This window comes from Mobula hypostoma, chromosome 7 (assembly GCF_963921235.1).
Source record: "Mobula hypostoma chromosome 7, sMobHyp1.1, whole genome shotgun sequence".
Taxonomy (NCBI): domain Eukaryota; kingdom Metazoa; phylum Chordata; class Chondrichthyes; order Myliobatiformes; family Myliobatidae; genus Mobula; species Mobula hypostoma.
The window spans coordinates 109,589,885-109,614,306 of NC_086103.1; the positions used below are offsets into that span (position 1 = coordinate 109,589,885).

Below are 24,422 nucleotides of genomic sequence, written 5' to 3' on the forward strand. Positions count from 1 at the left end.
TACAAAAATAAGTAAACAAACAAATAAATAATAAATAAATAAGCAATAAATATGGAGAACATGAGATGAACAGTCCTTGAAAGTGAGTCCGTTGCCTGTGGGAACATTTTTATGATGGAGCAAGTAAAGTTGAGTGAAGTTGTCCCTTTGGTTCAAGAGCCTGATGATTGAGGGGTAGTAACTGTTCCTGAACTCAGGACTTGAACCTCCTATACCTTCATCCTGATGGCAGCAATGAGAAGAGAGCCTGTCCTGGGTGGTAGGGGTCTCTGATGATGGATGCTGCTTTGGTGCAACGTGGTTCATGTAGATATGCTCAACTGTGGGGAGGGCTTTATCTGTGGTCCACTACTTCTGTAGGATTTTCCGTTCAGGGACATTGGTTTTTCCATACCAGGCTGTGATGCAGCCTGTCAATATACTCTCCACTACACCCTAGAGAAGTTTGTCAAAGTTTTAGATATCATGCCGAATCTTCACAAACTCCTAAAGAAGTAGAGGCACTGCTGTGTTTACTTCATAATTGCACTTACTTGCTCGGTCCAGGACTGGGCCTCTGAAATAATAACACCAAGGAATTTAATGTTGCTGACTCTCTCGAGTGCTGGAGCATGGACCTACGGTTTTCTCTTCCTGAAGTCAATAATCAGCTCCTTAGTCTTGCTGACATTAAACAGGAGATTGTTGTTATGGCTCTACTCAGACAGATTTTCAATCTCCCTTCTACATGCTGATTCATCACATTTGGTTCGGCCTACGACACTGGAGTTGTCAGCAAATTTAAATGTGGCTTTGGAGCTGTGCTTAGCTTTACAGTTATAAGTGTAAAGTGAGTAGTGCATGGGACTAAGCACATAGTGTTTCAGTGCACCTATGCTGATGCAGATCGTGGAGAGGATGTTGTTGTTGCCAATCCAAACTGATTGGGATCTGCAAGTGAGGAAATTGAGAAAATATACAAAGATGCATTGAAGTCAAAGTCTTGAAGCTTACTGATTATTTTTGAGGGGATGATGGCATTGTATGCTGAGCTGTATCCTGATGTATGCATCTTTGCTGTCCAGATGTTTCAGGGCTGAGGGAAGAACCAATGAGATGGCATCTGCTGTGGACCTGTTGCTCTGGTAGGTAAATTGAAGGGGATCTAAGTCGCTTCTCAAGCAGGAGTAGACATGTTTCATCACCAACCTCTCAAACCACTTCATCACCATGGATGTAAGTGCTACAGAGCGTTTTTAATTGACACCCAGGAAGGAAAGGTAGAAGAATGGGCAAACTTGATTAGCACTCTTCTCAACCTGTCGTTGTGGCAAAGCTTTGTACGGTCATTGAAGAACTTTCAAATGATGGTCACTGATGTTATATAAGGAAATGTAGAAAATGGAGTTTAAAGTAAATTAAACCATCTTTCCTGTTCAGCAAACTCTTTGGGTAAGAAAAAACTAACTCTCTATTCTCTATTTGTGAACGGTGATTACCACTGAAAAGAATTTACAAATTCTATGTTGCGAATACTAAAAACCAATGCTGCTTTCACTGTTATGGTATTTCAACTTGTACCTTAATCACAAAACAATTGCAGCAAAGAAGGGGACCAATTGAACCATGTTTGCTCTCTCCTCAAACTCTGAACCTTAATTTTTCCTTTGAGTATTTCATCCAGTTGTTTTTTTTAATGTTATCAACGAGTCTGCCTTCTCAATCCCCCCCTCCAAAATAAAACAGTGCATTCCAAACCCTAACCACTTGGTGAATGAAAAATAAATTCCATGTAGATGCCTATAATTTTAATTTTTCTGTCTGAAAAATGTTTAAATGCTAAATAAACTAATGCCTTGTAATTCCTAATTTGCTGTCTGAGAACTCTTTAATTTGTTCAATAGCTTGAAGGGAACTCTTATGCTGGAAACCAATGATGCAAAAGGAATAGTGTCATGTCAGAAGAGGGGAAATTTTTGTGGACAGTATATTTCCAACTTTTTACGATGTCACTTTTCCTCTCTAACAAGAAAGTTCAAGTTGAAAAAATTTTTGATTTTGTCTACGTAAGATTAGCCAACAATAAACTTAATAGCGATAGAGTTCCTCGTGTACTTACCTACCCATCCCATGAGCCTCTGCATCCAACACATCATTCTCCACAACTTCCGCCATCTCCAAAGGGATCCTACCACTAAACACATCGTTACCTCACCTCCTCTCTCTGCTTTCCGCAGGGATCGCATTATTCGTCCCTCCCAGCATTTATCCCTGCAAAGTGCTACACTTGCAGATCCACCTCTATTCAGGGTCCCAATCAGTCTTTCCAGGTGAGGCAACACTTCACCTGTGAATCTGCCAGAGCCATCTATAGTGCCCGGTGCTCCCGATGCAGCCTCGAGTACATTGGTGAGACTTGCCGTAAATTGGGGGACCACTTTGTTGAGTACTTCTGCTCCATCTGCCAAAAGCCAAACTTCCAGTGGCCAAGCATTTTAATTATGAAACTCGCTATTTTTGAATGTTTGCTTGCTATTTTAAGTGCTTTGTACTTGGGCCCCCGAAGAACACTGTCTCATTCAGCTGTATTTATGTATGATTTAAATGATAATTAAACTTGGCTTGATTTGATTTGAATACCGATTCCCATTTTCATTTTGACATCAGTCCATGGCCTCCATTTGTGGCATGATGAGGCCACCTTCAGGGTGGAGGAGCAATGACTTACATTCCATCTGGATTGCCTCCAATATCAATTTTTCTTTCAGATAAAAAAAATCCCTGTCCTCCCTCTCTCTTCTTCTATTCCCCTTCTGGCCTCTCGCCTCTTCACATCTGTATGTCATCGCTCCCTGGTGCCCCTCCTCCTTTGCTTTCTCCTGTGGTCCACTTTCCTCTCTAATCAGATTCCTTCATCTCCAACCCTTTACCTTTCCTACCCACCTATCACCTTCCAGCCATTCTCTTTCCCCTTTCCCCATCTTTTTATTCTGGCGCCTTCCCCCTTCCTTTCCGGTCCTGAAAGGTCTCAGCCCGAAAAGTTGACTGTTTATTCGCCTCCATAGACACTGCCTGGCCTGCTGATTTTCTCCAGCATTTTGTGTGTGTTGCTTTGGATTTCCAGCATCTGCAGAATTTCTCTCATTAATGAAACTTGATACTTGGCACTCGACTGAATGAAGTAAAAACTGGGAAGAGGAGTGCACAATATAATAAAATCATACATCTGCTGGTAATCTTTGAACAGACAGTGATGTTGGGAATGTATCTGTCTCATTAATGGCACAGAAAAGGGTTGTTGCATGGTACACATCTGAATGCAGAGATTCAGCAATACCTGAAGCATATGGATTAAAGTCCTTCTCATGCAAATTTAAAAATAGTGAGTCAGGTCTGGATCTGGAAGATGGGGGCTTGAGGAGGAAATTTGTTGGTATTACTGCTTAGGGCTTGGATTAAGTTTAACAAATACATCAGGGACCTACTCCAAAAGGCTCCCTAGAAGTAGTGCTGTTGCTGAGGTTGCATTCCCATGGAATCCCAGTTGCCTCAGGCGTTTACAACAATGGATACCCAAGGGAACACTGTGACTGAATTTCTTGAGCAGCAATGGAAATGAGCAAATCACTGGCAAGATATTAGCCTGACTGGGTCTGCAACAGAAATCACGTCAGACACGTGTAGTTGATTCTTGACCAGAAGAACCTGTCAAATTTTTGGAGTGTCACAAATTGTAATCACATTCTATTTCAAAGGTACATAATATTTCTTAACATATCACTAATAAAATACTGCTGTGACCCTGAATTTCTAGGCTAGAACTTCAATATCCGGAAACAAGGTGTATACTGTAGATAGAAAAACTTATCTCCTCAATAATACCATCAATTTTCATATAGCTCAGGTTTCAGGCAAAATTCTTACATTCAATATATTAAAACATTGAAGAATTGAAGTTTCTAGGACAAGATCTGAACTAGAGGCACATGGGTATTGTAAGTCATTTGAAGGTGATAGGTTCATGCCATCAGGTTGGAGGCTACCGAGATGGAATATGAGGTGTTGCTCCTCCAATCTGACAGTAGCTTCATCTTGGCAGAGGAGAAGGCCATGAACCAACATATCAGAACAGGAATGGGCATAGGAATTAAGTTGGTTGGTAACCAGGAAATTCCACTTTTCGTGGATGGAATGGAGGTGCTCAACAATGTGGCTTCCCCATCTACATTGGGTCTCATTAATGTAGAGACACCACATCAGGAGCATCGGATTTAGAAGATGACTCCAATAGATTCGCAGGTGAAGTATTGCCTCACCTGGAAGGATTGTTTGGGGCCCTGAACTGAGATGAGGGAGGAAGTGAATGGGAAGGTGTACCACTTCTGCCATTTGCAGGGTTGAGGGATGAATGGAGAAGGGATCCTTCAGGAAAGTGGAGATTGGGGGGGGGGGGGGAGGTAAAAATGTATTTGGCAGTAGGATCCCGTTGAAGATGGCAGAAATTGCAGAGAACGATGAAATGGATGTGGAGGCTCTTGGGGTGGTAGGTGAGGACACGAGGAACTCTATCCCTGTTAAGGTGGGGAAAGATGAGGTGAAGGAGATGTGGGTGAGGGCAGCATCAATGGTGGAGGAAAGGAGACCCCGTACTTTGAAGGAGGAGGACATCTCTGATGTGATAGGAAACCCGTATCTGTTGCCAGGATGAGGCTTTCCTTTCCAGGACATCATTGGTCACATGGGAGTAATTGGATGGCACCAGCTCATTGAGTCAGAAGGGCCTGTTACCATGCAGTAATTCAAATAAATAAACATACAGTACTGTGAAAAGGTCTTGGGCACATATACATAGCTAAGGTGCCTAAGGCTTTTGCACGGTACTGATCTGGGTCTCTGTTGTGGACTGAGAGTGGGAAGGGGGTAGGGAGAGAGGAATCATGGTTGGGAAAGGGATAGGTGGAGGGGAGGGAGCAGGAAGCACCAGAGAGACATTCTGTAATGATCAATCAACCAACTGCATGGAATCAAATATCCTATCTGGTGTCTCTGCACCCACACCTGGCGCTCCTTCTCTGCCAAATGACCCACTCCACTCCCGCAGCACTCCATCCTTGCCATTCTCAACATTCTTTGCTCCTGTCAGATTTACAAACTCACTCTCTGCTCATGTTGACAAACACAGTACAGCTCAAATGTCTTAGGCACCCTAGCTCTATACACGTGCCTAAGACTTTTGCACAATACTGTAGATAATCATTCTACACTCTATTTTGATAGGAAAACTAAAGATGTCCCTTTCTACTTGAGCAACACACATCAAAGTTGCTGGTGAACGCAGCAGGCCTGGCAGCATCTGTAGGAAGAGGTGCAGTCGACGTTTCAGGCCGAGATCCTTCGTCAGGACTTCCTTCAGTTAGTCCTGACGAAGGGTCTCGGACTGAAACGTTGACTGCACCTCTTCCTACAGATGCTGCCTGGCCTGCTGCGTTCACCAGCAACTTTGATGTGTGTTGCTTGAATTTCCAGCATCTGCAGAATTCCTGTTGTTTGCCTTTCTACTTGAGTTCAATGGGACAGAATAAGCTTGATCTAAACATGCAGATACACAGATGACTAGAAGTGGCAATGCTGCTTAATGTAGCTTCAAAAAAGTAAAGCAAACACTGGGTTTCATAGCAGTGGGAAAAGAATCAAACAGCAGATAAATGTATATTGAAAGGAATAGAAGAAGAAGGAGTAGCATTTTAAATTTAAGTTATCATCTGTATGCCTGCTGACAGATTGTATTGCAAACAGCTTCTGAAGAGTTCTCTTTGATACTTGGAACTTTCATGTTGTGTAGATTTTGATATGGTAAACATATAAAGCACCTTGTCTGTATTGACTTGTTTTCCATTGTATAAAATTGCTACCTGTCTGGCCAGGCACCACACTGTTTGTTCCAGCCTGGCTCTCAACATACCCTTCAACTGGAAGCCCAGATACCCAGTACTTCAGCAGAGTGTTACGTGCCTGCTGTCTCAGCACAAGCTCCTTACAGACAGTGACAGACACCTTTCCTACTGGTGTTGAGTAATTAACCTCTACTTTCTGTTCTGTAGCAAGTTTCTTGCACTTGTCCCACCATCATATATTCTAATCTTACTCGGGAATATATACAATGTGACAAGCTTTCAAGGGTTTTGAATTCAGAAACTGCATTTCCTTCGGTTGTTCTTTTCTGACCTTTGGATTTACATCAACTATCTGCCAGTCCTTTGTTTTTAATGAATCTTAATATATATGCAATGATGTCTTAGCTATCTCTTTCCTAAATTCTTTTAGAATCAATGTATGCAGTCCATCCAAATGGATGGCTTCAATTTCCTTATGTATGATTTACCTATCAAATATTCCCAATTTCCAATTGCATACAATAAACTTTTTTCTGTTTTCTTCTGTCATACCTATACTGTTTGCCATGCTAATAAATAATTAGGTGACATAACCAAGCAAATTTTCTATCATTTTTTAAAAAGTTAGTTTTAGATTAAATGTCTCACAAATATTATTAGGAAATAACTCACATGGAACTTTGCCTAATCACATTATCTGACACAGGCATATGTAAGTAAAGAACAGAAATCCATTAGTTCAACTACAATTATTTTGCTTTATAAAAATGAGGAAACCTGTTAGATTATTTTCTATTGACTCTGAAATGACATCTAAATAAATTTTCACATGCCCATCAGATCTTCTGCATAACAACCAGCACCATAACATGGAACTGCTGATTCTACCAATGCAACCACACAAAAGGGACTGCCAGGGGATTGTTAATGTTATACACTTACATGTGATCTTTTTAACAGCAGCTAGTTCTTGGGTAGAGGCTTTACTGGCTCACATAACATTCTTAGAAGTGCTGCTTGTCAGTTTTGATGAGAAAGGACCAGCTCTGCACTGAGCTTTGTGCAGTGGTGGAAGCTGACTTCCTATGAGAAGACACTTCATTGGGCTCACTCAGGTAGGCATCCGGCAAGCTCAGATTGCTCATTATTAGGCAAATTTAATGCCTATTAATAGGCAAAAATGTAGAACTGTTACAACATGTGTTGATGAAAATTTGCTAATTCCTTCAAGAAAGACAAATTCTTACCATGAAAGCTATTCTTGTGTTCTTCACAATAAAATAGAATGGAAGTTCATCTGATCAAGGTTCAGCTTAGGTGCAATTTAGAGCTGACATTACCTCGCTGATATCATGATCAAGCCATTTCCTCAAAGACCACAGATCAGTAGTGCATTTCATTCCATCTCTTTCTATTTCTAATGCACTTCCTATTCTCAGTGTTACTGCCTTCAGTCACCAATATCTCTGCTACCATTTATGAATCTTTTACCATTTTAGATTTAAGTACTTAAAGCATCAAACTCAGTTGCTATCACAGAGAGTGTTTTTCACAACCACAATATCACCAAAACTGTATATCCTATGAAGTACTTTTTGAAGTGTATTGACAGTTGCAATGCAGCAATTATGGCAGTTAAGTTATCCATGAAGGCTCTCACGAAGGGCAATGTGCTGATAAATGTAAGAATTAGCCTACACTGATTTGACTAAAACTTGCCTTTCTATTCACTTCTCAGTATTGTTTTGGCTTTTTGCACCAATATTCTTTGTGTTCCCCAACACTACCCTCCTATGCTAAAGCACAGACTAATGTGTTTTAATAAACTGATTCCAAATAAACTAAATAAACTGATTCCTAAGCTCCGGAACCTGAGCCTTAGCACTCAGATCTGCAGCTGGATCTTCAACTTCCTCACAGACAGGACCCAGGCTGTAAAAATAGGGGACAAGCTCTCCTCTACAATCACCCTGAGCACCGGTGCCCCACAATGCTGTGTACTCAGCCCCCTGCTGTACTCACTGTACACCCATGCTTGTGTAGCCAAGTTTCCATCAAACTCAATATATAAGTTTGCTGATGACACAACAATTGTTGACCGTATCTCGGGTAATGATGAGTTTGAGTACAGAGAGGAAATTAAGAACCTGGTGGCATGGTGCGAAGACAATAACCTATCCCTCAACGTCAACAAGACAAAGGAATTGGTTGTTGACTTCAGAAGGAGTAGCGGACCACACAACCCAATTTACATTGGTGGTGCGCAAGTGGAACAAGTCAAAAGCTTTAAGTTCCTCGGGGTCAATATCACAAATGACCTGACTTGGCCCAACCAAGCAGAGTTCACTGCCAAGAAGGCCCACCAGCCCCTTTACTTCCTGAGAAAACTAAAGAAATTTGGCCTATCCCCTAAAAACCTCACTAATTTTTATAGATGCACCGTAGAAAGCATTCTTCTAGGGTGCACTACAACCTGGTATGGAAGTTGTCCTGTCCAAGACTGAAAGAAGCTGCAGAAGATCGTGAACATGGCGCAGCACATCACACAAACCAATCTTCTGTCCTTGGACTCACTTTCCACCACACGCTGTCGGAGCAATGCTGCCAGGATAATCAAGGACACCACCCACCCAGCCAACACACTTTTCGTCCTTCTTCCCTCCGGGAGGAGGCTCAGGAGCTTGAAGACTCGTACCGCCAGATTTGGGAACAGCTTCTTTCCAACTGTGATAAGACTGCTGAATGGATCCTGACCCAGATCTGGGCCGTACCCTCCAAATATTCGGACCTGCCTCTCAGTTTGTTTTTGCACTACCTTACTTTCCATTTTTCTATTTTCTATTTATGATTTATAATTTAAATTTTTAATATTTACTATCGATTTGTAACCCAGGGAGCGGGAAGCACAGAATCAAATATCGCTGTGATGATTGTATGTTCTAGTATCAATTGTTTGGCGACAATGAAGTATAAAGTATAATGTTTGCTCAGGATGCGATTTATTTCACACTATCACAGTAATGCACAAAGCACCGTATCTACAAACGTTTGTAGTTAGCCTAATAAGAGACCCTGGCTAATTGTGATATTCTGGTTCTCCAGTGAACTGACTGCTTACTAGCAATAGAGGCAAGACACACAAAGCACTGGAAGAGGTCAACAAGTCAGGCAGTACCTATGGAGGGGAATAAACATTCAGCATTTTGGACCAAGACCCTTCATTAGGACTGGAAGGGAAAGAGGAAGAATCCAAAATAAGGTGGTGGGGAGTGGGGAAGGAGTACAAGCTGGCAGGGGATAGGTGAGGGGGAAGGAAGGTGTGTGGGGGAAGAGGATGAAGTATGAAACCGGGCGGTGCTAAGTGGAAGAAATGAACAGAAGCAATTCTTGTATTACAGCCATTCTGGTTACAGAAATTAATCTCTATAGTTTTCACAAAAGTCTGAGATACAAAATAAATTTCGCTCTAACCAAATTTATGTGGCGGTGAAAATAAAGTTAATTTTATCTATTTAATATTTTTTCAATTCACAATTCTTTTCATGTGCAGATAATGTGGCAATTTTCCAAGCACAGTGCTTTCATTTTGCTATCTAGCAGTTTGTCCCCAACCCCTAAGTGTTTTCCATACTACTTACCCTCTGGATGTCTGAAACATGGCCAGCAATTTGAAGTACTAAATGGCTTAAATGGCCACTGTTATTTATTGTGAAGGATACAATCAAACTACTCCATCTACATTTGATATATGCTTAAATATGTATGTTTCCATCCGAATTAAAAGCAGGGAAGTGATGAACACCTGTAGCCAATGTTGTCTCTAAACACAGCTACTCCCCACTTAAGAAATTGCTTTGCCAGTTTCCAAAGCAAATCTCTTACAGCATCTGTGGTACTTATCATTACAGCTGAGAGGAAGACATCCCCTAGGAACGTATCTCCACTTAGAATATGGGTTTCAATAGGAAATGTTACAGAAAATCATAGTATGGAAGGTCTTCTCAGAACGCAGCCCTTGGGTCATCTGTATGCATAGAGATTAGTGCAGAACAAAATTGCTCAGGACCAGTACTCATGGTTGGGAGAACCTGGGTATTCCAAGTCTGTTCAGTACACCAAACGAAAATCAATCCAAATACCATGTAATTTGGTTTAATAAGCTTCTGTGTGATGTATTATTAAAGGCTTTCTCAAAATCCATATACACTATTTGAATTTGTTCACTCTTTGCTATTCTGTTCAGTACAACCTCAAAAGTATTTATGTCTGGCAGTGTCAGTGGAGAAGGAAGCAGAGTGATGTTGCAGGTTGATGACACATTATCTGAAATTGTAGATGTATTGTATATCACACACAGTAAAACACCTGAAATATGGAGATTATCACAAGGCTATGTGCAGGAATCCACAGAATTAATTCCAACGTCAGAATGAGGACACAAGACTCCTGAGGAAGGGTCTTAACCCGAAACATCAATTATCCATTTTCCTCGATAAATGCTACCCAACCTACTGAATTCCTCCAGTTCTTTATGTGTTACTTAAGACTGTCTACGGTTTCTCATGTTTTTGTGTGGCTAACAGTGCATTGGTGCATGAGATAGATATAACAAGTAAGCTGTAGATGTTGGCCTCATTGACACCAAGAACCCATTCACAATTACTTCCTGTTCGTCATCACAAACAAACAGAATATTCTTGTTGTAACAAAACTATGCTCATTTCACCTCTGGCTCCTTTGCTAATACCCTAAATTTGTATTATCTGGTTACTGACCACTTGTCAATGGAAACAATTCTCTCTCATTTGCTCTATCAAAACCCTTCATTAATTAGCATGCACCCATTAAAAACCTCCTTAAACTTCACCTTCCCAAGGCGAACAATCTCAAGTTTTTCCTGTCTTACCATCCCTGATCATTGTTGCCATTTTAGAAAATTGATTCTCTGTACTCTCCAAGGGCCTGGCATCCTTCCTAATGTGCTCAGACATCAACTCTTTGTTCCCTCATCCGTTTTGAAGTTCTAGCTCTTGGTTTACATTGCAGGTTCTTCTTCAACCTTTCAAATCAAAAACAGCTACATTTTCTTTCAAGTACGTACAATACTCTGTCCATTTCATCATCTGATAAATATATCCCTAAAGTCTGCTAATATCTCTGTGATAGCTACATCTCAAACTTTTCTACAAGCTTTAAAGTTACACTCAGTGGCCACTTTATTAGGAACATCTGTACAATTGCTCTTTAATGCAAATATCTAATCAGCCAAACATGTGGCAATAAGTCAATGCACAAAAACCTGCAGACATGGTCAAGAGGTTCAGTTGTTGTTCAGACCAAGCATCAGAATGGGGAAGAAATTTGAACTAAGTGACTTGTATGGAATGACTGTTGGTATCAGACAGAGTGGTCTAAGCATCTCAGAAACTGCTGATGTCCTGGGAATTTTCACACACTAAAGCCTCTAGAGTTTACAGGGAATGCTGTGAATAAAAATATCCAGTGAGCAGCAGTTCTGTGGGTAAAAATGCCTTGTTAATGAGAGGGGTCAGAGGAGAATGGCCAGACTGGTTCAAGCTGACAGGAAGGTGACAGTAACTCAAATAACCATGGGTTACAACAGAAGAGGATCTCTGAACACATCACACATTGAACCTTTAAATGGATGGACTGCAGTAGCAGAAGGCCAGGAACATATTTTTCTAAAGTCTGCTAGTATTGCCAACTACTTCTTGAAGATTTCTACAAGCCTTAAAATTATATCCTGTATTGAAGTTTGTTATCAATACCAAATCAGAATCAGGTTTAATATTACAGGCATGTGTCATGAAATTTGTAAACTTTGCAGCAGCAGTACAATGAAACACACGATAAATATAGAAATACAAGTACAGTAAATGTTTTTATCTAGGTATGCTAAATAGTTAAATTAAGAGTAATAGAATGAACACTAACTACACAAGATAACAGCACATGGAATTAGTGTGAAATACTAGCATGTATGGCATAAGACTAACTAACAGAAAACAGAGTGGATGGACAGGTTATTACTGGACTGGTAGTTACAGGGATCGGCGAAATACTGTTAATAATAGTACAATAGATTAAGGGATTGAGCGCACTCGGGGCAAATATGCTGATGGTAAAAAGCCAGGTGAGTGAGCAAGTTATGAGAGGGCAAAGAGCTTGCAAAAGGATATAGTTAGGTTAAGTGAGTTGGCAAGAAGTTGACAGATGGCAAACAATGTGCTGGAAAACATGAGGTGATCCATTTTGGAAGGGGAAATGAAAGTGAAAATTATTTTTAAATGCAGTGAAACTACAAAATATCGTGGTACCTAGCATTTGGAGTATCTTAGTAAGTTAGCATGCAGGTTCAGCAAATATTTACAAAGGTTGGTGGAAATTTGGCCTTTCAGATAATAAAAGTACAGCAGTTTTGATGCAACTTTATTGGCCCTTATGAGACTGCACTTAGGAAAGCTTTGGTCCCCGTATATATTCAATGATATATTTGCAGTGGAGCAGTGCAGATAAGGCTCACTAGGTTTATTCTTGGGATCAAGGGCTGATATACAGGCTTATATTCACTAGAATTTTAAAATAGAATGGTAGGTTTGCCAAAACATAAAAGATTCTGAGAAAATTGACAGTGTGACACTAAGAGGATGTTTCTCCTCGTGGACATGTCTCGAACTAGGTGGTATCATTTCAGAATAAAAGGATTGCCCATTTAAGGTGGAGATCAAGAGGAATTTTCTCAGATGATTGTGGTTCTTTGCAATTTTTCTTAAACCCCTGTGGAGTCAAGGGTTGTTGAATATATTCAATGTGGCTGAATGGAACAATTAGCCTGCTCTTGCTCCTGTTCCTTATGTAATATTATTTAGAGATGCCAAACGTGCACCGCCAATTACACCAATATGACCTGCTGACCCATACATCTTTGCAATGTGGGAGGAAACCAGAGCATCAGGAGGAAATCACAAGGAGAGTGTAGAAAACTCCTTCTACACTGCAGTGAGAACTGAACCTGGGTCACTGGCGCTGTAATAGTGTTACACTATCATGCTGCCCATTCTTATGTAACACTTAAGAGATGCCATTGTCTCTTTTTCTCATCAGAAAATCCAGATTCTATCTTCTGCCCAACAGTAATTTGTATCCATCCACTGCTTCTTTCAACTCATCAACTTTAATCTTTGCTTCTGCGATGTGAAACTTGATGAAATACTTTGGGAAGTCCATGCATGCACCAAGTCAGGCATTTGCATCAAGTAAATAATGTGAACAGGGAAAAGTTGCACATGACATTATTGGATTCAATAATTGGGCAAAACTGTCACAACAGGAGATCTTTGAGGGGACGTTGTGGACTTTGGCCATAAGATAGATAGTTCTGAGTAGTCCTGAAACAGTAAAAATTTTAAAAAACTAATCAACAGGCATTATTTTCTCAGATAATGGATTTTAAAAGGGCCTTAAAATTAGAGTACAGATACTCAAAAGTGATATCAGGAAATTATTCTTCACATAATGAGTAGTGAGAATGTGAAACTCTTTCTCCAAAATACTGTTTAAACGACGTCATACAAAAATTTACATTGAGATTGCATCAGTTTTTCATCAGACTCTAAGACTCTAAGAATTGGAACAGAATTAGGCCATTTGGCCCATCGAATCTGCTCTGCCATTTCATCACGGCTGATCCAATGATCCTCTCAGCCCCACCCAATCTCCTGCCGTATCCCCACCCCGTATCCCTCCATGCCCTGACCAATCAAGAGTCTATCAAACTCTGCCTTAAATATATATAAAGACTTGACCTCCAAAGCTGCCTGTGGAAAAGACTTCCACAGATTCACCACTCTCTGGCTGAAGAAATTCCCCCTCATTTCTGTTCTAAAAGGACGCCCTCTATTCTGAGGCTTTGTTTTCTGGTCTTAGAGTCTCCCTCCATGGGAAATTTCCACTCTATCAAGGCCTTTTACCATTTGATAGGTTTCAATGAGGTCACACCTCATTCTTCTGAATTCCAGTGAATACAGGCCCCGAGTTATCAAATATTCTTCATATGACAAGCCACATTCAATCCTGGAATCATTTTTCTGAACCTCCTTTCAACCCGCTCCAGTTCCAACACATCCTTCTGACGGCTCCACGAGGCAAGAGAAGAGATTGCTGAGCCTCTGGCTTGGATCTTTATGTCCTCATTGTCCACGGGAATGGTACCAGAGGATTGGAGGGAGGCGAATGTTGTTCCCTTGTTCAAACAAGGTAGTAGGGATAGTCTGGGTAATTATAGACCAGTGAGCCTTACGTCTGTGGTGGGAAAGCTGTTGGAAAAGATTCTTAGAGATAGGATCTATAGGCATTTAGAGAATCATGGTCTGATCAGGGACAGTCAGCATGGCTTTGTAAAGGGCAGATCGTGTCCAGCAAGCCTGATAGAGTTCTTTGAGGAGGTGACCAGGCATATAGATGAGGGTAGTGCAGTGGATGTGATCTACATGGATTTTAGTAAGGCATTTGACAAGGTTCCACACGGTAGGCTTATTCAGAAAGTTAGAAGGCATGGGATCCAGGGAAGTTTGGCCAGGTGGATTCAGAATTGGCTTGCCTGCAGAAGGCAGAGGGTGGTGGTGGAGGGAGTACATTCACATTGGAAGATTGTGACTAGTGGTGTCCCACAAGGATCTGTTCTGGGACCTCTACTTTTCGTGATTTTTATTAACGACCTGGATGTGGGGGTAGAAGGGTGGGTTGGCAAGTTTGCAGATGACATAAAGGTTGGTGGTGTTGTAGATAGTGTAGAGGATTGTCAAAGATTGCAGAGAGACATTGATAGGATGCAGAAGTGGGCTGAGAAGTGGCAGATGGAGTTCAACCCGGAGAAGTGTGAGGTGGTACACTTTGGAAGGACAAACTCCACGGCAGAGTACAAAGTAAATGGCAGGATACTTGGTAGTGTGGAGGAGCAGAGGGATCTCGGGGTACATGTCCACAGATCCCTGAAAGTTGCCTCACAGGTGGATAGGGTAGTTAAGAAAGCTTATGGGGTGTTAGCTTTCATAAGTCGAGGGATAGAGTTTAAGAGTCGCGATGTAATGATGCAGCTCTATAAAACTCTGGTTAGGCCACACTTGGAGTACTGTGTCCATTTCTGGTCACCTCACTATAGGAAAGATGTGGAAGCATTAGAAAGGCTACAGAGGAGATTTACCAGGATGCTGCCTGGTTTAGAAAGTATGCATTATGATCAGAGATTAAGGGAGCTAGGGCTTTACTCTTTGGAGAGAAGGAGGATGAGAGGAGACATGATGGAGGTGTACAAGATAATAAGAGGAATAGATAGAGTGGATAGCCAGCGCCTCTTGCCCAGGGCACCACTGCTCAATACAAGAGGACATGGCTTTAAGGTAAGGGGTGGGAAGTTCAAGGGGGATATTAGGGGAAGGTTTTTTTACTCAGAGAGTGGTTGGTGCGTGGAATGCACTGCCTGAGTCAGTGGTGGAGGCAGATACACTACTGAAGTTTAAGAGACTACTAGACAGGTATATGGAGGAATCTAAGGTGGGGGCTTATATGGGAGGCAGGGTTTGAGGGTTGGCGCAACATTGTGGGCCGAAGGGCCTGTACTGTGCTGTACTATTCTATGTTCTATGTTCTTCAGATAAGGGGCCCACAATACTCCAACTGAGGCCTCACCAGTGCTTTATAAAGTCTCAACATTACATCCTTGCTTTTATATTCTAGTCCTCTTGAAATGAATGCTACCATTGTGTTTTCCTTCCTCACTACAGACTCAACCTGCAAATTAACCTCCCAAATCCCTTTGCACCTCAGATTTTTGTATTTTCTCTCCATTTAGAAAATAGTCAACCCTTTCATTTCTTCTACCAAAATCATACACTTCCCAACACTGTATTCCATCTGCCATTTCTTTGATCATTCTCCAAATTTGTTTGCCCTTCTGTAGCCACTCTACTTCCTCAAAACTACCTGACTCTCCATCTATCTTCATTTCGCCTGCAAACCTTGCATCAAAGCTGTCAATTCCATCATTCAAATCATTGACTTGTAATGTAAAAAGAATCAGTTCCAACACAGACCCCTGTGGAACACCACTAGTCTCTGGCAGCCAACCAGAAAAGGCTTCCTTTATCCCCACTCTTTGCCTCCTGCCAATCAGCCACTGCTTTATCCATGTCAGAATCCTTCCTGTAATACGAAGGGGTCATAGTTTGTTAAGCAGGCACATGTGCGGTACCTTATCAAAGGCCTTCTGAAAATCCAAGTACACGACATCAACCGATTCTCTTTTGTCTATCCTGTTTGTTATTTCTTCAAAGAATTCCAAGAGATCTGTCAGACAAGATTTTCCCTTGAAGAAACCATGCTGACTACAGCCTATTTTATCATGTGCCTTCAAGTACCTGAGACTTCATCCTTAATAATAGACTCCAACATCTTCCCAACCACTGAGATCAGACTAATTGGCCTATAGTTTCCTTTCTTCTGCCTCTCTCCCTTCTTGAAGAGTGAAGTGACACTTGCAATTTTCCAGTCTTCTGGAACCATTCCAGAATCTAGTGATTCTTGAAAGATCATTACAAATGCCTACATAATCTCTTCAGCCACCTCCTTCTGAACCCTGGTGTGTACACCATCTGGTCCAGCTGACTTATCTAGCTTCAGACCTTTCAGTTTCCCAAGAACATTCTCTCTAGTAATGGTAACTTCACACACTGACAGCTGGAAATTCCACCATATTGTTAGTGTTTTCCACAGCAAAGACTGACACAAAATACTTATTCAGTTCATCCGCCATTTCATTATCCTCCATTATTACTTCTCCACTCCAGCATTGTTTTCCAGCAGTCCAATATCCACTCTCGCCTCTCTTTTACACTTTATGTATCTGAAGAAACTTTTGGTATCTTCTTTTAATATTACTGGCTAGCTTACATTCCATATTTAGTATTCCACCTTTACCTTTTTAATTACTTTTTCAGTTGCCTTCTGTTGGTTTTTAAAAGCTTCCCAATCCTCTAACCTCCCACTAATTTTTGCTCTCTTTGGCTTTTACGTTTGCTTTGACTTCTCTTGTTCACCACTGTTGTGTCATCTTTCCTTTAGAACAGGGGTCCCCAACCATTTTTTGCACTGCGGACCAGTTTAATATTGACAATATTCTTGCAGACCGGCCACCGGGGGGGCGGGGGGGGCGGTGCAGGTAGGGTTGCCAACGGACAAGAGTAGCAGTCAAGTCCCAAAAAAGACTACAATAACCATGAAGCCTTGCGTGGGCACCAGTGTGCATGTGTGACTTGCGCATGTATGTACCTGCCGATTTTTTCCTCTGCAAATCGCTTTTGGCAATTCTGTTTGGGGGGGGGGTTAATCACGACCGGAACATAGGTGATAAGTGGCAAATACACTCAATTTCGCTTCTAAAAGGGTTTATCTAACGAATTTAATATTAAACACACAGCGCATATTTTCCTCGCATGAATATAGTGATAAGTCAATTATCAGGGGAGGACAGGGGAGCTTGAAGTAAGTGTTGAACGAACTTCCAGTAGAAGTGGTAGAGGCAGATTCGATAATATCATTTAAAGAAAAATTGGATAGGTATATGGACAGGAAAGGAATGGAGGGTTATGAGCTGGTTGCAGGTCGGTGGGACTAGGTGAGAGTAGCGTTCGGCACGGACTAGAAGGGCAGAGACGGCCTACTTCCGCTGTAATTGTTATATGGTTATATAAGTCAATAGCATCATAACATTTTAAGTAACGTTTGGATATTAAACAGACAGCACATATTTTCCCCGTATGAACATATAAAATCATTGCAACACACCAATATCGCTGAATCAGTGGGAGCCCTGGGCTTGTTTCTCTGCAACAAGACAGTCCTATTAAGGGGTAATGGGGAGACAGCAATACTCGAACGGGGCTCCTTATGTCCAGTCTATTCCACAATTTAGTTTTCATTGCATTCATTGAAGAAAACTCCGCTTTGCAGAAAAATGTTGGAAATGAAAGCAATGTTTTCAGTGCTTTCATGGCTATCTCAGGATATTTAGCCTTGACTTTGATCCAGAATGCTGGCAGAGATGCTATGTCAAACATGCTTTTCAGCCCACCGTCATTTGCAAGCTCGAGGAGTTGATCTCCTTCCCGCACTGACATGGATGACGCGTGCGTTCAAGCTCAACAGTGGGCATGACAGGGAATGAAGAAAGGTGCAGCTGACTCATATCGCCAAATCATATCGTTTCCTCGCGGCCCGGTAGCACATGCTTTGCGGCCCGGTGGTTGGGGACCGCTGCTTTAGAATACTTCTTTTTCTTAGGGATGTATATATACTTTATTGTCGCTAAACAATTGATACTAGAACATATGATCATCACAGCGATATTTGATTCTGTGCTTCCCACTCCCTGGATTACAAATACTAAATATTAAAAATAGTAAATATTAGTAAATATTAAAAGTTTTAATTATAAATCATAAATAGAAAATAGAAAAATGGAAAGTAAGGTAGTGCAAAAAAACCGAGAGGTAGGTCCGGATATTTGGAGGGTACGGCCCAGATCTGGGTCAGGATCCGTTCAGCAGTTTTATCACAGTTGGAAAGAAGCTGTTCCCAAATCTGGCGGTACGAGTCTTCAAGCTCCTGAGCCTTCTCCCGGAGGGAAGAGGGACGAAAAGTGTGTTGGCTGGGTGGGTGATGTCCTTGATTATCCTGGCAGCATTGCTCCGACAGCGTGTGGTGGAAAGTGAGTCCAAGGACAGAAGATTGGTTTGTGTGATGTGCTGCGCCATGTTCACGATCTTCTGCAGCTTCTTTCATTCTTGGACAGGACAACTTCCATACCAGGTTGTAGTGCACCCTAGAAGAATGCTTTCTACGGTGCATCTATAAAAATTAGTGAGGTTTTTAGGGGATAGGCCAAATTTCTTTAGTTTTCTCAGGAAGTAAAGGGGCTGGTGGGCCTTCTTGGCAGTGAACTCTGCTTGGTTGGGCCAAGTCAGGTCATTTGTGATATTGACCCCGAGGAACTTAAAGCTTTTGACTTGTTCCACTTGTGCACCACCAATGTAAATTGGGTTGTGTGGTCCGCTACTCCTTCTGAAGTCAACAACCAATTCCTTTGTCTTGTTGACGTTGAGGGATAGGTTATTGTCTTCGCACCATGCCACCAGGTTCTTAATTTCCTCTCTGTACTCAAACCCATTATTACCCGAGATACGGCCTACAATTGTTGTGTCATCAGCAAACTTATATATTGAGTTTGATGGAAACTTGGCTACACAATCATGGGTGTACAGTGAGTACAGCAGGGGGCTGAGTACACAGCCTTATGGGGCACCGGTGCTCAGAGTGATTGTAGAGGAGAGCTTGTGTATATATATATATATATATATATATATATTCTGTGCCTTCCCAATTGCTTCCAGAAATTCCAGCCATTGCTGCTCTGACATCATCCCTGCCAGTGTTCTTTTCCAGACAATTCTGGCCAACTCCTCTCTCATGCCTCTGTAATTCCCTTTACTCCACTGTAAACTTATACATCTGACTTTTTCTTCTCCTTCTCAAACCTCAGGGTGAATTTGATCATCTTCTGTTTACTTTTTCCTAAGTGTTCTTTTACCTTAAGGTCGCTAATCAATTCTGGTTCATTGCACAACACCCAATCCAGAATAGCTGATGCCCTAGTTGGCTCATCCACACGTTACTCTAAAAAGTCATCTTGTGGGCACTCCAGATTGATTTTCCCAATCTATCTGCATACTGAAGTCCCCCATGACTATTGTAACATTGCCCTTTTGACATGCATTTTCTATCTCCAATTGTAATTTGAAGGTCATATCCTAACTACTGTTTGGGGATCTGTATATAACTCTGAACAGGGTCTTTTTACTCTTGCATTTCCTTAGCTTTATCCACAGTGATTCAACATATTCCAACCCTATGTCACCTCTTTCTAATGATTTGATTTCATTTTTTACCAACAGAGCTACACCGCCCTCTCTGGCTTTCTGCCTGTCCTTTCAATACAATGTGTATCCTTGGACAATAAGCTCCCAGTTGTAATCTTCTTTCAGTCATGATTCAGTGACGCTGTCAACATCATACCTGCCAATCTGCAACTGTGCTACAGGTTCATCTACCTTATTCCGTATACTGTGCACATTCAAATACCACTTCAGTTCTATATTCACTCTTTTTGATTCTGTTTGCCTTTTATGTTGCAACTCATTCTGTTGACTGCAATTGTGCTCTATCAATGGCTGTTTGTAAACCAGCTATCTCATCTTCAGCACTATTATCCGCTTTTCCTACAATACTTTTTGCATTGAAATATATACAGCTCAGGACATGAGTCACACCATACTCAACCTTTTGATTCCTAACTTTTTCAGATGTCTTACCAACATCTGCCTTCACAATCTCTCCACTAACTGTTCTGGCACTCCGATTCCCATCCCCCAGCATCTCTAGTTTAAACTGCACTGTGCAGCATTAACAAACCTTCCTGCTACAAAGTTTTTCTTGGGAAAGGTTATTAAGAGTTAAAGGCATAGGACTAATTATAACTTTCGTGTACCACTCACACTCAAAAGTGGAGAATAGTAAAGACTTAATGGCTAAATGATCCACACCTTTATTGTACTCCCTGCATATCCGTACAAGAGTAAAAAAAACCTGAAAACAATTTTTCATATATCTGCTGTTTGCATCAAGTGGCAATAGTGGAATACAGAATCAAAGTAATAAACAGATTTCCAAGGTAAACCGCAAATAAATACAACAGGAACTAAATGTGTTGTATGTTAACTGAAATATGGATTAGCTTAACAGCTTATTATTGTCTACAATCCAAGACTTGGCAGAATAAAGGTGGGGAGTGGGTGATGCAAATGAGATGGAAGCACTCTGAATTAATTATGAAATGAATCACACAAAGAGCTCTTATGAGCTGCAGATTATATATTTTTAAAATTTCTGACATTCCATATATTGATAACATATTTAGCTTGATTTTAAATCAGCTAAGGCAGCAGGAAAAGAACATGCTAATTATTATTTTTTATTTCTACATTAAGGGAAGCTTGCTGTGTCCATGTGAGCCAAGAAGGAGCTTTCTATTCCAATTCCACTTTGAAACTTTATTCATCATCTTGAAGCTTACAAGATATCAAGTGCTAATCAAAGTAGTTTTGTTCAATATTGCAAGAATGTGGCTAAAGTGCACTGAAATGCATCCAATTTTAAGGATGCAACCTTATCAATGTTAAAATAGTAAATGTCACTACCTGGGTTAAGTTAGTCAGTCTACTATATTTTGAAAATATTCATAAGCTGTATACATTCAGCATAAAATTTTAAATAGATGCTACCAATTTATACCTTCTGATATTGAATGAGAAAAGAACGTTAGATCCAACTGTTTACTGATCATTTTCTTTACAGTTTAACAATTGTCCACTTGTACTTTATACAATTACTTATATACAAGTAACTGCTTAGTAGGCTTCCTAGTGGTCACAGGATGTATATGTAGTTGTTTAGTATATCCCCTAGTGTTTACATTTGTATGATTCTTGAAAGTTCTAGGAAATTCTGGGGATTTCTGATCGGCTGACTCTTATCTGCAAATTTGAATGGATTTTTTTTTATCAATGTAGTTTAGGAAGAGCTGCTCCCCGTAGGGTACTCTTTTTCCTGTTGTCTCTCCTTCTACTAGCCTCTGCTCCTGTAACTGTACGTTTTCAATATTCTTTGTTGAATTAGCACAATAAAAAAAAATTGTGAAGCAACAGGTTTTGTGTTTCTTTCCTGACTTCCGAAAGAACCTTGGATTAAAAACATCAGAACCCAACAATTGCCACAGTAGGCAAGCACGGCTGCGAAGATTTATGGACCTGTAAGAATCGCAGACAAAGTGGAATTCACTCAGCGACTCAGGAACAGCTTCTTTCCCTCTGCCGTCCAATTTCTGAATAGACAGTGAAACTACTCACTACTTCTTTTATTTCTGTTTGTCCACTACTTATTTAACTATTTGATATAAATATATATATTTACCGTAATTATCATGCATTGCATTGTACTGCTGCTGTAAAGTTAACAAATTTCACAACATATGCCGGAGATTTTAAACATGATTCTGATTTTTAGCACGTAAATAAAGGGATAAGAATTTTCTCTGTTCCAAATTGTCTGAGAGAGAAAACTAGTTCTGGCTTCAATACAGTAGATGGAAATTAGGAGTGAGGAAACTACTACATTGTTATTTAACAAATACAGATCAGTAAAAATCGAGATGAGCACTGAAATTAATATCGGGCTTAGCCATATGAGCTGGTAGGATATGGGAGGATATTGGTCACACAGTGATCTATTTCGTTTACACAGCAATCCATTTTGGTACCTAGTGAAACTTTGGTTGCACAATCTATTAATTTGGTTGCTGGACAACCTATTTCAACCTTGATTGCAATCTATCAATATTTCAAGCTCGCAGGCAAAGTAATAAAAAGTAGGTACAAATTAAGAACTAAACAAAACAATGGCCAAAGTTGTGAAACCTACTAGGAGATCTTGCCCAAAAAAAAAACACCTCAATTTGATGAAAAAATCCAGATGAACTATACCAATTAAAAAAGGTAAAAAAGGATCTAGTGCTTCCCCAGCATAAATAACAAATAAACTCTTCTCAGGCTACCTGCTGGGAATGCTGGGTAACATTCGATGACAAACTTTGCCATCTTCATCAAAGATGACCTGGGACTCGGGACAGCTGGTGTTCACAGTATTCCCTGTGAATACAGAGAAGCGTATAACAGCCAGACAGGGCACATGGTGGAAACCCACATCAAGAAGCATAGAAAGTGTATCCACTTGGGTTAACTGGAAATTGGCGGTAGCAGAACATTGCATGTGCAATGGTCCTGGGATTGACTTCAATGGCACAAAACTACTGTGTCACACTAATGGCTTTTGGGACTGCCTGGTGAAGGAAGCCATTGAGATAATACTGGAGAATATTTTTTTAAACAAAGGTGAAGGTCTCGCTCTAAGTAAGACCTGGAATTTGATTGCAAACAAGGCGGGACAGCAGAAACCTGATTGGTTGAGGACTAACCAATCAGGAAGTACGGATGACAGGGGTATAATATACCATCGGACTATACATACCTAGGCATCATCCCTGATGAAGATGGCAGAGACCGACATCGAAACGTCAGTTAACACTAATATATGGAATATGTGCTTTAGAGATAAGACCACATAGTTGGATTGATCGTATGTACAGGCGAATGAAAAAGTTAATGGGACAAGTAAAGACTATTACGAATCGATTGGGAAAGAAACATGAAATATGCAAAAAAATACAATAACAGTATAATAGAGACAGTGGAAAGTCTAAAGAATAAATCTCTTCCTTAACTAAACGTGAGGAAAAAAAAAATCGAAGTGCAAGGTCTGGGGCTTAGAAGCAATATGAGAATGCGCAAGAAGGACTTCAGGGAGGTGGTCCTGCTAGTGACAATTTTGGAGACACTGCCAAGGTCGCTATTTCTGGCGCCCTTCCATGAAGAATGAGGAATTACAGTCTATATTGAAGTCTCCTGAGACAGTGACATCATCTGAACTCCGAAGAATTACAGCTTTCATCGGACAGTCCTCCAAGACAGCGCCACCATTTGAAGAATTCCAGGATGGACACTCCATAGCTGCTTGTAGCAACTCAAGTGAGGATGATAGTGATGAAACAGTAAGACTGACAGCTATGTCACAGTTTGCTCCAATAAAGACTAAACAAGCAAAGACATGCAGGACTGAAAATGAAACTGTTGCTAATCAATGTATTGACAAGCTAATCCCTCTTGTGGCAGATCTATCAACTACTTTCAATGCCTGAAGCCATCACACAAGTAGTCTATAATTACTGATATTAAATGGATTCTGGTCAGTACCACTGCTGCCAAAATGTCAACCATAGTCAACTTTCACAGTTGCTAGTCAACAACACCAGTGCATGAGGTTACAGGGACTTCACAACAGTCTCACTGTCTATCACGTGACTTTCAGACAACATCTGAGGGGCTTACCAGCCATTGATTCGACTATCATACAATATGTGGATGGTGTCCTAATTGCATCCGAAGCAGCAGACCAGCATGAACATAATGTGCTTTATTTGCTCGATTATCTATCCCCTAAAGATCACAAAGCAAATCTGGACAAGGCACAATTACAACAAGAAGAAGTAATTTACTTGGGACAGGAAATTTCCCAAGAAAAATGGGAAACCGCTGAAGATCTTGCAAATAATGACATGATCTATGAATTTCCTAATTTAGGTTGTTTTTGATTATTTTATACATAACATAGATACTGCAAGTTTTTCTGCATTGTATTTTCAGATGTAATGATTATAAATGTGTGATTTAGAATGGGAGGAATTGTTGGATCTATTGTAATTTTCTTTGCAGTTTAATAATTCATTGCCTGCTTATATTTAATACA

General features: G+C 40.7%; 1 protein-coding gene across 1 annotated transcript in view; it reads right to left on the reverse strand.

The window, feature by feature from the left end:
- LOC134349446 (protein diaphanous homolog 3-like) overlaps positions 1-24,422 on the reverse strand; it is a 576,191-nt gene that overhangs the window by 149,123 nt on the left and 402,646 nt on the right. The gene's annotated exons all lie outside the window — the stretch shown is intronic.